Source organism: Bicyclus anynana, chromosome 2 (assembly GCF_947172395.1).
Source record: "Bicyclus anynana chromosome 2, ilBicAnyn1.1, whole genome shotgun sequence".
Lineage (NCBI taxonomy): Eukaryota > Metazoa > Arthropoda > Insecta > Lepidoptera > Nymphalidae > Bicyclus > Bicyclus anynana.
The window spans coordinates 7609820-7625186 of record NC_069084.1 but is presented as its reverse complement, the minus strand read 5'-3'; the positions used below and the strand labels follow the sequence as shown (position 1 = coordinate 7625186).

The 15367-nt window shown below is 36.1% G+C and overlaps 1 protein-coding gene across 1 annotated transcript in view; it reads right to left on the bottom strand.

Annotated features, from left to right (window-relative positions):
• The window catches only part of LOC128198685 (cell adhesion molecule Dscam2-like), a 206012-nt gene extending 192274 nt beyond the window's left edge, over positions 1-13738 (bottom strand). The window contains exon 1 of the mRNA XM_052885134.1: positions 13565-13738. The gene's annotated coding sequence lies outside the window, so the exon portion shown is untranslated. The remainder of the gene's footprint in view (positions 1-13564) is intronic.
• Between the last annotated feature and the right edge of the window lie 1629 nt (positions 13739-15367).

The window sequence follows — 15367 nt, the reverse complement described above, 5'->3', positions numbered from 1 at the left end:
CCTGCCTCGCAAGACATTATTTTTCTGTCAAAGTATATGATCAACGATCTTATGCGATTATAAACACTGTCTCTATAGAATCGATGTTTCATAGTTTACAATCGTGTCCGTCGGTTAAAAACATTCGTAAAAATACCTTTTTGTGTAGTTAAATGGTGTAAAAAACGAACAAAAACTGCTAGTTTAATATAAAATATGTATAAAATCTAAGCTCGTTTTCCTTTGAAAATGGCAGAAAATTTTGTTCGTGAATTTGGGTGCGATACTAGTTCTTATATATTTAGTCTGAGGTGAGAGTCCATCTTATGAAAAGAAGTTAGACGTTTCCTTCGGTGTTTAGTACTTTACTTGAATGTTGCCAGCCGTTTCAATAAAAAACGAACTTTCCGAACGATACTTTTTGTTCAAAAACTCTCAATTGCTGCGTTGTTTTTGTGATTCTTTTATCAGTAAAGTCGAATGTTTCGTCCGCTTCAATGTTTTGTTGTAATATTTGTAATTTAGTCAGCACTTTAATTGTGTTTCATTAAAATACAAATGTTTCTTCATTTTGAATTGTTTTTATATATTTTTTACTTAAATTATTTTGCGTTTGAGTTGTATAAAACTAGTTAAAAGGAACCAAGGTCAATTTAGTGGTTTTCTTGCACATAATAAGTACTTCATCATGATATCAGCTGATGAACGTCCACTGCAGGACATAGGCCTTTTGTAGGGACTTGCAAACATCATAATACTGAGCCACTTGCATCCAGCGAATCCCTGCGACTCGCTTGATGTCATCAGTCCACCTGGTGAGGGTTCGACCAACACTGCGATTACTAGTGCAGGGTCGCCATTCCAGCACTTTGGGACCCCAACGTCCATCGGATCTTCGAATTATGTGTAATAAGTTTACTAGCAGACCCCCTGGAGTTTTACCTATATTTTCATGCAATATGGCCTATATCACTAGCTAATAATGTAGCTTTATATTCCAAGAACTCCAATAATTTTTCGTAACAAACAAACAGAAAATCAAATCTTACCTCTGTATAATATTAGAAAATTTATATCAATATAAAATATATAAAAGTATCTATGATAATCACACAATAAACAATTCCCAGAATCCACGGTACCGCAATTCTTGTTGGAAAGGAGGCTTGGGAATCCTTTGTCTCATTGCCTAATCTAAAATATCTCACGTACCTTGCAAATACTAACCTTAAATACCTTACATTGTGACCCTCGAAATTAGTTTAATGAAACACGAAACTTTTGCATAAACAAATAAAGCATTGTATAAGTGTTATTTACTTTCATTACCACTGGTTCATTGTTTTTTGGCTTCAGATCATGAGGTCTTGGGTTTAGGCCTGCTGGCCTGTTCACTAATTTGGTCTTTGTTATGGCAGGCGTCCACAGATTCGCATCGTACGAATCGGATTTTTAATTTTTCGGTAATCCGTACGATGCAGATCAGTGGACACACTTGTATGACTTTATTTACAAAGAATACTAAAATCCGTTTGATGCGATACGTCCGATATGTACGATTCAATCTGTGGACCCTTCATGGATATCATACAGTAGATATAATGTTGAAAATTAAAACTATAATACTTACCTATATTTTTTAACCCATATAATTTGCCATAATATTTTTTTTAATTATCTATATTAATATTACGATTTTAGTAATATAGAGATTAGATTGTCTGTTTGTCTTTTTGTTTATTTGTTGAGTTGACACTGAACGGGATTGAAAAATTCTTTCACTTTTGGGAAACTATCCCTGAGTGCTATAGGCTATATTTTATCCCTGTATTCCTAGGTGAACAGGAATTACGCGGGTGAAACCCGAAAAAAATATTCTTATTTCACATTAGTGTTTTTTATGTTTATACTAGAGCCATGATAGCCCAGATATGACTTATGGCTTCGATTCCGGAGAGGTGTGGGTTCGAATCCGGTCCGGGGCATGCACCTCCAACTTTTCAGTTGTGTGCATTTTAAGAAATTAAATATCACGTGTCTGAAACGGTGAAGGAAAAACATCGTGAGGAATCCTGCATACCAGATAATTTTCTTAATTATCTGCGTGTGTGAAGTCTGTCAATCGGCGTTGGGCCAGCGTGGTGGACTATTGGCATAACCCCTCTCATTCTGAGAGGATACTCGACACAGCAGTGAGCCGAATAAAGGTTGATAATGATGATAATTATACTTATTATACTATAAAAAATAACAAAGCATTATAAAACGCAAACATATACAAATAAATACGGGTTAAAAATTCTCCAACATTATTATAAATAAAATTTTCAATACGGTGAATATTATTTGCGGAAATAAACAAAAGTCCGGACTTTTTTGATAAAACATAACAAAAACAACGAGTTACTTCCTAAGTTTTTGAACAAGAAGAATCGTTTGGAAAGTTTAGTTCGGATTTTTATTGAGACGGTGCGGCGTGAAGCGAGGACCGAGACATAATGCCTACTAAACACGGTGGAAAATGTTTATCTACCTGTAAATAAAGACGGAATTTTCTTTTAAAATTACTAACCTTGGAAACAATGCTATTATTGTTATGTTAAAACTTGGAAGTTTTCGAACTTCATAGAATAATATATACAAAACTCATTTATATGCATGAATAACAATTTTATTGAGATCAGGGAAAGAATGGATAATATTTACCTATCGTAGATACTTGCAAAAGTTTTGAGAAAAGCAATTAGACATGCTGGTTAGAGTAAATATTTTAGATACTTTGACGTTCTTTAGATATTAGTGTAAACGACAGCCCAGGCTTATTCACTAACTTTGTCGTATGCTAGTTGACAAAATTGAAATAATATGTAACAATATATGTCATCCGGTGCTTACTGGTTGATATCACACAGTAGGTAGATGACATTTTGTTAATTGATTTGATGTTTATTTTAATAGGTTGATAACAAAGACCAAAATAGTGAATAGGCCAGCTTAAAGACTGAAATCTACAAAAACATTTCATGTAAAGTAATACTAAAATGTTATTGCTGTAAAAAAATTATCAAATCTCATTAAGAGTCAAGCTTTTACCTCTGCTCGACTTTTTGACTCTCTAACTCTATCATAGCGTACACTGTTCTGCGTGGATCTTATTTTTAGTGCCTACTCTACAAATGCTACACTTTAGCACAGAAAACGTATGTACAAGTACTTTAGACAAAATGTGTGGCTTAACCGTTTCTTATAAATGCAACTCATTCATCATTATCAACCCATATTCGGCTCACTGCTGAGCTCGAGTCTCCTCTCAGGATGAGAGGGGCCATTGACTGACGGATTGGCAGACTTCACACACGCAGAGAATTAAGAAAATTCTCTGATGTGCACGTTTCCTCACGATGTTTTCCTTCACCGTTTGAGACACGTGATATTTAATTTCTTAAAACGCACACCACTGAAAAGTTGGAGGTGCATGACCCGGACCGTATTCGAACCTACGCCCTCTAGAATCGGAGGCAGAGGTCATATCCACTGGGCTATCACGGCTCTCATAACAAGTTGTATTTTTGTACCATTATTGCAACAAAACTACCATGAATCGGTTCGAGGAAAGGTAGGCAGTGCCCTACTCTGCCGTGTTCGATTTGGCAAAGGCACAACCGTACCTCCATAAAATACACAAAGATAATACAACGGATTGCTTCGAGCAAAAGTAGGTATTGTCCTGCCCTACCGTTTTCGCATTGCGAATGATGACTAAAATTTAAAAATAAACTAATTGACTAAAAAAAAAACATAATATGTATTGAACGTACCCTCTACGTGAAACTATTATAGTTACACGAACCCCGAAACAATAAACTCGCCCACAGATCGCTATACCACCTCGTTAGTTAAACAAAAAAGGTTGAACATTCCTGGCGGAAGCTAACCCTTATTTAAATTCAGATTTTATTCAACCAATCACCGCAGGATTGTCTCTCGAACGGCCAGACCTACAAACGAGCGGGAAATGCAAAAACGGAAATAAATCTCACACCAAGACGTCGGCGATTTGCGCACGGTCCCATTTAAATTCTACCGCGCGCTGTTATCCTAGAGCTGTTACCTTACTACTTATCTGACTTAGTTCCCTTCGAGAATCGAGTGATAAAATTGTGTGTTACTTTTGTACAAAACGTATGAGTTCCATTTATCTCACACGAAACTGTCATCGCACAAGTTTGTTATTTTTTTTTATTCTTTACATGTTAACTACAATCTCACCTGATGGTAAGTGATAATGCATCTATGATGGAAGTAGGAGTAACATGTTAGAAGGAGGATGAAAATCCACTCAATTCCATCTCACTTTCGGTTTCTACACGACATCGTACTGGAACGCTAAATCACTTAGCGGTACGTTTCTGTCGGTAGGGTGGTAACTAGCCACGGCCAAAGCCTCCCACCAGCCAGACCTGGACCAATTAAGAAAACCTCAATCGGTCCAGCCGGGGATCGAACCCAGGACCTCCGTCTTGTAAGTGCACTGAGCACACCACTGCGCCACGGAGGCCGGCGTTAAGACAAATCCAACATTTTACATACATGCATTTATTAATTTGTCATTTTTGATTTTGTTGTTCGCTGCTCAAATACGCCACATAAAACCCAGTCAAAATTAAAAAGATAAGCGTGAACGGATAAAATTACATAATTTAGATAATAATGTCTTTGACGGTACGGCAAGGTAACCGCCTCTGTAATTTTTAAACTGAGTTAGAAGCCCGGATGTAGACAGTTGTTATTTACTCGTAGTAATGTCACCTCAACATCAATGGCGAGTACATCACTCAACTGCGGTTCGCGGATGATGTAGTCATCATGGCACAGACTCTGGATGACCTTAGTACCATGCTCAATGACCTCAGCAGCGTTTCTCAACAGGTGGGCCTGAAAATGAACATGGGCAAAACAAAAATAATGTGTAATGCTCATGTATCGCTCCACCCAGTTATAGTTGAGAACGCTGCACTCGAAATTGTAGACGAATACATATACCTAGGACATATGATCCAGTTAGGTAGGTCCAATTTCGAGAAAGAGGTGAACCGTCGAATCCAACTCGGCTGGGCTGCATTCGGGAAGCTTCGCGATATCTTTTCGTCCGAAATTCCTCAGTGCCTGAAGACAAAAGTCTTCGAACAGTGCGTGTTGCCAGTGATGACCTATGGTTCCGAGACTTGGTCGCTAACTATGGGCCTCATAAGAAGGCTTAGAGTCACACAGCGGGCGATGGAACGAGCTATGTTAGGAGTATCTCTGCGTGATCGAATCAGAAATGAGGAGATCCGCAGAAGAACCAAAGTCACCGACATAGCTCAACGAGTTGCGAAGCTGAAGTGGCAATGGGCGGGGCACATAGTTCGAAGAGCCGATGGACGTTGGGGTCCCAAAGTGCTGGAATGGCGACCCCGCACTAGTAAGCGCAGTGTTGGCCGACCCCCCACCAGGTGGACTGACGACATCAAGCGAGTCGCAGGGATCGCTGGATGCAGGCGGCTCAGTATCGTGATGTTTGGAAGTCCCTACAAAAGGCCTATGTCCTGCAGTGGACGTCCATCGGCTGATATGATGATGATGATGAATGTCACCTTTCAAGTTCCTCTAAAAACCCTAAGAAACATTCAGAATGTACCTACTTAAATTATGTCCACCATAATTTCGATAGCACAAAATTAATACAGAATTGTTCAAGATCCCTAATGTTTTTTTCAAAAATTCAATTTTGATAGAATTATTAGCTAAAATTGTATTGAAGAGAAACTACACAAAATTGATTCGAGATTTGAACGTGAGACAAAAGATCGACGTGAACAACTAAAGAAACCAGTGGTACGGGCACCTTATTTGAATTCGGTCTTGCCATTTGAATTGGAGATTTTACAGCCTTTAATCTAAAACCGACCCGAATGATGCCAGAGCGTGTGCCGTTATCCTACTAATTAAGGACAGATGAATCTTAAGGATCTGCAAAATTGTTTCTACTTTTTATTCCGTTTTAATGAAAAAGTATTTGAACGGTGAAATAATTTTTCAGCAGTTTGAAAATTTATTATTAATACGGTACGTGGGGTAGATGGAATATTCATAAGGACCGTTTCTGTTAGGGACAGCGCACACTGACTCGGTGCTTTTGCGGTGTACTTCATATAAATATGAACGACTAGCGGACGCCCGCGACTTCGTCCGCGTAGATTTCGGTTTTTCACAAATCCCGCGGGGACCATGGATTTTTACGGGATGAAAGTAGCCGATGTGTTAATTCAGAGAGATAATCTATTTCCAAATTTCAGCCAAATCGCTTTTGTAGCCGCAGGGTAAAGGAGGAAAAAACATACACACACACACAGAAACTTTCACTTTTATAATATTAGTGTGATAATGATGATATAGTGAAAATCAAATAAGTTTTCCGACACTACGTAAAAATAAAATAGTTTAATTTTTATTACATTAATTGAAATAATGCATTGTTTAAGCATTATAGAAAATTAAATATCACGTGCATCAAACGGTGAAGGAAAACATCGTCAGGAAACCTGCATACCAGAGAATTTTCTTAATTCTCTGCGTGCGTGAAATCTGAGAGGAGACGCGAGCTCAGCAGTGAGCCGAATATGGGTTGATAACGACGATTGTTTAAGCTTTCAAGCTTCAAATTAACGTGCGAAAGAAGTTTAATAAACAAAGTCTATTAACATCTTAATCTAGAAAAGAAATTCGTTGATTATACTATGGATAGATAGACTATAGATATACTATAGATGTATCTGTATTCAACCTAAATCTTGAGAATAACAAATCTTTCTCCTATTAATATTATAAACTCAAAAATTTGTATGTATGTTTGGATGTTTGTAACTCTATAACGCCGCACGCTGGCCCAATGCGTATTGGCAGACTTCACACACGCAGAGAATTAAGAAATTCTCTGGTGTACAGGTTTCCTCACGATGTTTTCCTTCACCGTTATGTTAAGTGATGATTATGATAGTGTGAATGTTAGTTACTCTTTCACGTCGTGACTACTAATTTGAATTAGCTGAAATTTGGAGTTTAGATAGATTATCGTCTGGATATATAGGAACATAGACTACCTTTTATCCCGGAAAAATTATATATTTATATTTCGCGCGTAAAACCACAAGGCGCAGCTAGTATTATTATAATCACTATGTAAGCTTCAAGTCTTTCTCAGTGAAATATCTAATCCTGATAGGAAGTGACAAACAAATCAAGAAGGCAAATATGCTCAGGAAAACTTGTAGCGAACTTGGTTTGAAACTCGCAAGATATATCAAAACAAGTGATTACAAAGTGACAACGAGGTTTATAAACTTTGAGTAGTTTCTACAGAAGTATTTTAGTTGGCCGATCTTAGGTAATCAAACTTCTTCAAACTCTGTGTTACAGAAATCTAACTAATATAGTATAGCTTCTTTGGATTTGAGATTTGTTTTTGTATTTTTTTATTAAGTATTGAAGGAAATAGTACTCTAAGACGGATATGACGTCAGGTGGCGTGACTTGTTTCGTAAAGAGTGGGGATTTAGAGAGGGGTACCTATCGGTTGGCGAGAACGACTTGCGATATAAGGCGCTCGTCGTACTGTCGGCTTCAGTACGCTGGTGGCGTTCGAGCCGTCCACAGTCCACACTTATTGTTGTGTAATTCTTTATGGGTACTTGGGATAGGCGAGGAAAGTGACTTGAGTGGAAAAGGGGAGTGTTGATTAACCGTAAAGGACATTCTTAAACCTACACACAACGTTCACAAGTACGTGACTCCACTCAAGGTCATTCTCTGCCATTCTAGGGTCTTGTTTTGGTTACAGTTTGATTTGTTAATTAAGTTGTCCCAATAAATGTTTCCTTTGTTCGACATTGGTTTTCATATTTTTATAACCCATTTCTGAGTCTAATGAAATTACTATATTTTCGTATAATTTAAGAAATGACTGCTCTGTTGATTCAAGTTATTAGTATATATGGCCTCAGATCAAGGCTCTGTGTAAGAGTCTTGGGTGAGTTTTGTAATACTAGCTAGTCACCATCCAATAAGATAACGTGCCTGCGATGCGATGTTCGTGACATGCAGATCGCGACCCACACACGATCAGTTTTATCGGATGTCCTGATGCGCTGCAGGCTCGTTGTTCCAGTGTGTAATACATTAAATATAAGAATATACGTAGTATATAAATATACAACAAAAAATCAGTTACTTATCTTTGGGGCTAACAGCCAGTTTCTTCAGGTAAAGCTAAAGTACCAGTAAAAGTAGTAAGTAGTAAAGAAGACTTTATTTTTCAGTAAATAAGACCGTCACTTTTGATTTATGACGTTACTTTGACTGTTACTTGCGATGAAGAAACTGGCCGTAAGTAGTGATATTTTTCGTTTAAATATATTTATTAAGATAGTGGTTGTTAAAGAATTTTAAATTACCACCATAGCCCACCAACCACATTGGAACAACGTGGTGGGTCTAAACTCTATATGCTCTCTCCCGAAGGAGGGATCCCTGGTCTTGCAGTAGGCCGTAAAAATGGCTTGATCCGAAACCACATATGCTAACGAGGCAGTTGGATTTTGATTTATAAATACATATATAGATAATATATGTATAGCTAATCATCGTCACTTTACGCCGATTACCACCGATTGTCACCGATGTCACCTATTTAGCGTTCCGGTACGATATGGTCTAGAAACCGAAAGGGGTGTGGATTTTCATCCTCCTCCTAAGAAGAAAGTCCACTTCCATTTTTTTTATTCTTTTCAAGTTAGCCCTTGACTACAATACTCATCGGATGGTAAGTGATAATGCAATCTAAGATGGAGGCGGACTAACTTGCATTTTTTTACCCATCTTAGATTTCATCATCACTTATCATCAAATAATTATTACTACTACATATGATTGTAGTTAATAGTCATCTAGTAAAGAATAAAAAAAAAATTAGCAGGAATATTTTATTTTTAAACGTACGTATCAAAGATAAAAGTTTGATAAAGTGCAAAAACAGGCAGGTATAAGCTTTAAAAGCATTTTCGGGTCACATACCTAATAGTGGAGAAGCTTATGCAAAGTTGTGAATTTAATTAAACCAATCCCTAAGGGTCAAAGGTACCTACGACCATACCTGCATTTCAAATTAGTATTCAGGGAGTTAGCGAGGGTATTTAGAGAATTCGTCTAATAAGTCAGAGGGAAGCCCAATAATTTATAGTGAAGTCCAGTATACGATTAGTAATTTACCGCTGCGTGTGTTCTTAAAACAGGGGCCTTAGCCATATGACACGTCGATTCTCTTTCTACAAATACGAACGCTTCGAAAACTAACAAAATCAATGGCACTGATCCGATCGACAAATTCGATGTCGATTCTCTTTCTACGATCGCTAACGCTTCGAATTCAGAAATCAGTTTATTGCTTATACTTAATACAGTTTTACGTAATATTTAGAACTTATTTTGATTTCAAAAATACTGCGTATTATTAACTTTATTTGTTTGATACTAAGTTAGTAACTAATGTGACTTCGTCCGCTCGAAATTAAGCTTTTTATAAATTCCGCGGTAACCATGAGTTTTTACGACATAAAAAGTAGCGTGGTAAACCGTGGTATAATCTATCTCCAAACTAAACAGTCAAGAACAGTGTGCCTAGTGGGAGTTTTCAATATTTTCATACTGTTACTATCACGTTGACGTAAACGCAAATTTATATGGAATTGAAACAGTTGTGCAGTAGTGCCACTAGATGGCGCTGTTTCAATTCCTTAGAAATTCGCGTTTACGTTAAGTGACGGTAACAGTATCAAAACTGCCACTAGTCAAAAATCAAGGAAAGTGAGAAATGATAAATATAGAAATTCAATACGAAAAAATGCATAGTGGTTCCGTACTGACTGGAAGAAAAAAATAATTATAAACAGTCAAAATGGTTTAGTAGTTGTGGCGTGTAGGTGTAATAAACGTACACACACAACATTATTTACAAACATATATCACATCATAGTGATAAAATCTTTATAGAAGTTTTTAAAGTCATAAAAGTAAAAGGCATTTGTACGAAGTGCTACACAACCATACACACTTTACAACCTGTCTTGAAAAGTAATCTCTTCCGACGCGGGAACGAAGGTGTTTATCAGACTCATACAAGAGTTCACATAAATTGAAAATTTTACTTGAGAATTATTGTGACGAGATATTTTTCTAATCTTTTAATACAGGGTTTCACAAACTTTCAGCTCCACGAACCCCTGTTAAAATCTTCAAGTGACAGTGAACCCCTTACTAACTAAAGAACCCTCCCCCCTCCTAAAGAAAAAAATAAATTTGACTGTTGAAGAAAATAAGGTTTTTATTTGAATAAAAGGTAGCACATAAAGTACCAAAAGAAATGTCTTTGTAATATTATTGTTATGGGTGTGCTTGTTTCTTGTCGCAAATGTTTTCAATGTTAGGAGTAATTTTGGACAATTTTAACCTTAATTCTCACTTGGTATCAGTTATCAAGCCACCATTACGTAAATTTTGTCGCGAACCCCCTACCGTCGAATGGCGAACTCCTAGTGGTTCGCGTAACCCACTTTGAGAAACCTTATGTTAATACATAGTCATATAATATTTCTACAGAAATTTGACTTGCAACAAAATTGTCGTAGAAGATCGCGTCTTTCATACGTTTCTGTTGTTATACATATTATCAGAAACGTATAAAAGACGTGATTTTCTACGACAATTTTGGCGCAAGTTTTAAATTATGCCATGCACTGGAGTCTCGTCACGTTAGTTATATATCACAATCACAAAATATGTATCAAGTAAAGAACCCAATACAGATATGGAAATGTTTTATAATTTTTGGAAATCGATTAATACTAATAATTTAACATGAACATTAAGAGCCTTGATAGCCCATGATATGACCTCTGACTCCGATTCCGGAGGGTGTCGGTTCGAATCCGGTCCGGGTCACAACTTTTTAGTTGTGTGCATTTTAAGAAATGAAATATCACGTATCTCAAACGGTGAAGGAAAACATCGTGAGTAAACCTGCATACCTGGGAATTTTCTTAATTCTCTGCGTGTGTGAAGTCTGCCAATCCGCATTGGGCCAGCGTGGTGGACTATTAGCCTAACCCCTCACACACTGAGAGGAGACACTTGAGCTCAGCAGTGAGCTGAATATGGGTTGATAATGATGATGATGATGATATAACATGCGGTTTGAATTTGTATTGATTGTGTACTTAATATGTAATGTAGAAGAAAAAAGTAGATTAATAAGCTTAGAAGCTTTTGCGTACTATTTATTTGTTATTCTATATTATTTAAATGCAGAATATTTTCATATGTTAAAGTATATTTTGCTCTAAAATAATACTAATACGGTAAAATTATTTCATTTCAAATTTAAATTTTTGTTTTTATGTTGAATACGGTATTACGTCACGTTTAATTATATTAGGCCTTTTATTAGTCCATTCAAGTGAAAATTATAATGTTTTAATACCAGCCCTTATAACTCAAGCCTTTAATGCGATTTTCGTGGAATATTTTATGGAACAAAAGCTTTATGGTCGAAATTAGTCTAATTTTGGTTTCAATATTATATTCCACACCATTGAATGTACAGTTTGGGCTCTTGATTCTCATCAAGAACAGTATTTTTAAGCGACTTCCAAAAAAGGAGGAGGTTATCAATTAGTCAGAATATTTTTTTTATGTATGTTCACCGATTACTCGCTAATTTGTTAATTAAAGCCGTATCTGAAAGAAATGTCTGAAAATCCAGTTAAAATCTTTATGATTTAAACGTCTTATTTAAAAAACGAATTAATACATCACTAACTTGGTACCGTCAAGCTGATCAGAAGGTAGCATATAGTACGATGTTATTTTTCGCTTTTTAGTTTAGTAGAAACATATTTGTGATTTTGAAGTTTATTTTTATTAAAATTTTCTGTGAGTCAGCCAGAATTTCCACTAATCTCAGCGAAGTTGCTTCGCGTCGCCCAGTGTCTGAATCCTGAGAGAACTCGCAATCTTCGAAAACTTAGTCAGAGTCTACCGAGACTCTACTGGGGCACCTATTTTAAGGATCCACTCGCACCAGTGTTGCCACGACACGATTAACGCAAAAGGCGAGGGATTCATCAAATCTACCACGAGATATCCTCGTCAGGCTGGCAGATGACGGTCGTAAGTACGTCGTCTGCGTCCTTATCTACTAGGTACCTATGAGAACAGTAGAGCTAGAGCGGTATTTCGAATACGTCTTTATCTAACGTATTACTATTCATTATATTAGAGAAATATAGATAGAAATTCATAAGCACATATTGTCGAGTTATAAAAACATCCTAAAAGGATATATAGCTACAGAATCCAGTTATAAAATATTAAATCCTATTAAATCTAACCTAACATTATTAATTCAAAGCATTCCCAACTTTTCTAGATGCGTCTTCGAAAGTTGTCGATAAACTTAGTATTCGTGTTAATAATTACTTAAACAGTTTTTTATTTATAACTTTCATGTAGAGGCAGCGCTTTTAAGTATTTAATAATAATAATCTATTCCTCATACCTATAGTTAGTTAATATTATAGAGCCGAAAGATGATGTATAATTAAGTTACTCGCTTGCTCCGCAACTACTGAACCGCTCTAAAAATTGAAAGGGAGATAAATTCATACTATATTAACACATAGGCCATTTTGTATCCTTAGAAAATACATGGTTTCGGCTGGATTTATGACAAACAGAAATTCACGCAAACGTATTTGCGTGTGTCCGCTTCCACTAGTAGCTACGAGTATGTTATAAGTTATAGTTATAAGCTAGACCAACAACGAAAATAAAAAAGTATAAAATATATAAAGTACACCATACATAACAGGATAAACGTTGATTTTTCATACATCATTTTAATTTAGTTCTTTAAAAATTCACTTTTAAACACATAATTCTTGACCATATAATTATTAAATACCTGATCTTAACAGCTTTAAGATATTTTTTTTCATTGAGAATTCAACTATACTTCACTAAGAATATGCGGTTTAAAAAACTTTTTTAAACATACAATTTTGCATTAAATGCTCGTACCTATTCGTACCTACTTGCATTTTTTAGCATACTGATACAAAACTCTACGTAAACACCGAACAAAGCTTGGACGCTCGGATATTTACATATTATTGTGAAAAGTTCAGCATATTTGTAACTAAAATACGGTACTAAAATAAGGTTGTAATAATTTGAAACATCTACGATACTAAAATCAACACATAATAAACTTAAAAAAGCTCTCCATCAAGTAAAATTTATAAAAATATACAAAAACATAAGTATAAACTGACAATTTAGCATTTTAAATGCACGTACAGCTATTCGTAGCTACTTGCATTTTTTAGCATACTGATACAAAACTTAAGTTTACGTTTAATTTGATGAGAAAAGTTATTAAATTAATCTATAAATTAATAATAATAATTGTAATTTAAAAATAAAATGTCCTTACCTTTGCACTCTACACAAATAAGAACCACATTTTCCAAAAAGTTCCAATACACCAATCCAAGTAGCAAGTCATAACCACTAACTCGAACAAGTCCAAAATAAATTTTAACAATCGAAAAGTTAGTCGAGCTCACGCACGAAAACTTACGAAACAGACAAAACACGTCCACCCTCCACGAGGGTTGAAATTGTACTGAATGGAGTTTTACCCCCAAGAGATATCGCTGAAAGTGTTTGTTGTCGAAAAACTAGAAGACAGACGATTTTCATTCTTATTCTAAACGTACTAAGAATTAGGTGTAATATTTCTGGGGGAATGCAAATTGTAGTTGCGGTTTACATTTCGGTGGGTTCCCAATCTCATATGGACGCTAATTTGTGTGCCGGAAAGGATGTACGAAGCTACAAAACTCGGGAAATGTTACGCCTAATGTACCAGATTGATGTGTTTTTCGTTGTAATGTTTCCTTTGCATTATGCTTCGAAAAAAGGTTCTTAAATGAATAAAGTGTTTGTGTTATGGTTTTTTATTTTCTTTGTAACATTCTTTGATTATTTCTTTTTATTTCACATTTTAAAACGCAGTTTGTACCTCATCATTATCAACCCATATTCGGCTCACTGCTGAGCTCGAGTCTCCTCTCAGAATTAGGGGGATTAGGCCAATAGTTCACCACGCTGGCCTAATTCGAATTGGCAGACATCACACACGCAGAGATTTAAGAAAATTATCTGGTATGCAGGTTTCCTCACGATGTTTCCCTTCACCGTTTGAGACACGTGATATTTAATTTCTTAAAATGCACACAACTGAAAAGTTGGAAGTGCATGCCCCGAACCGGATTCGAACCTACGCCTTCCAAAATCGGAGGTCATATCCATTGGGCTATCACGTCTCAGTTTGTCCCTAATATAGCGAAATATTTCAAACCCTTCTTGAATCAAATTAGATCAGTCAATTCAAGCCTCTAAAGTATATAGTTATGATTATTCTAGCCCGTTGGACTATAAATTGTCGGACCCACATTTAAACCGACTTCAAAAAAAGGAGGAGGTTCTCAATTCGAGTCTATGTTTTGTTTTTTAGCACAAACTTTTCGTGTGATCTGCAATAAGAATCATTATCACCTCTAATGTCAAAATTTAAAAAACAAATATTTCCTTAAGTGATTCGATAGTTCGATTTACGATACTTAAAAGAACGATCTAATTAACTTTTGCATTTTATCAGACACATGTTCTTTCTTCATATCATAATAACGATCCCAAATATTTCCCAAAGCATCTGTGGCAAACTACAGTTACCAGAAGTTGTATTTCATCTTCCGCAGCGAATGCTGTGCCTGGAACTTCGGTTATTACCTGCAAATGCTACATCAAAGGGCCTTAACAAAACATGAGAACAGCAACTAATACTTTATTACGCACAAAGTTGTTGAAAGTGCAAGCTTTTATTGTTGACCACAAAACAAAAGAAGTTTATGTAAGAACAGTTTTTCTATATTTTTTTCTTTGTCAATTTTCATTTGATTGGTATTTCCTCATGAAAATAGAGTCTAAATAAAAAAGAAACGTGTGCGTCTCGGAATGCTCATCAGAAGTGATAACTTAAACCTGATGCCTTATGCGTGAGAGAAAGGAAAGCTAGACAGAGTGGCAACGTAGCGCGTTACGTTACGAAGTGGCTCAACCTCCCTTAAGAAGTTATCACTTCCAAAAGTTTAATAGTTTGTACAGAATCTTAACAGATAGGTCGTCGTTATCAACCCATATTCGGCTCACTGCTGAGCTCGAGTCTCCTCTC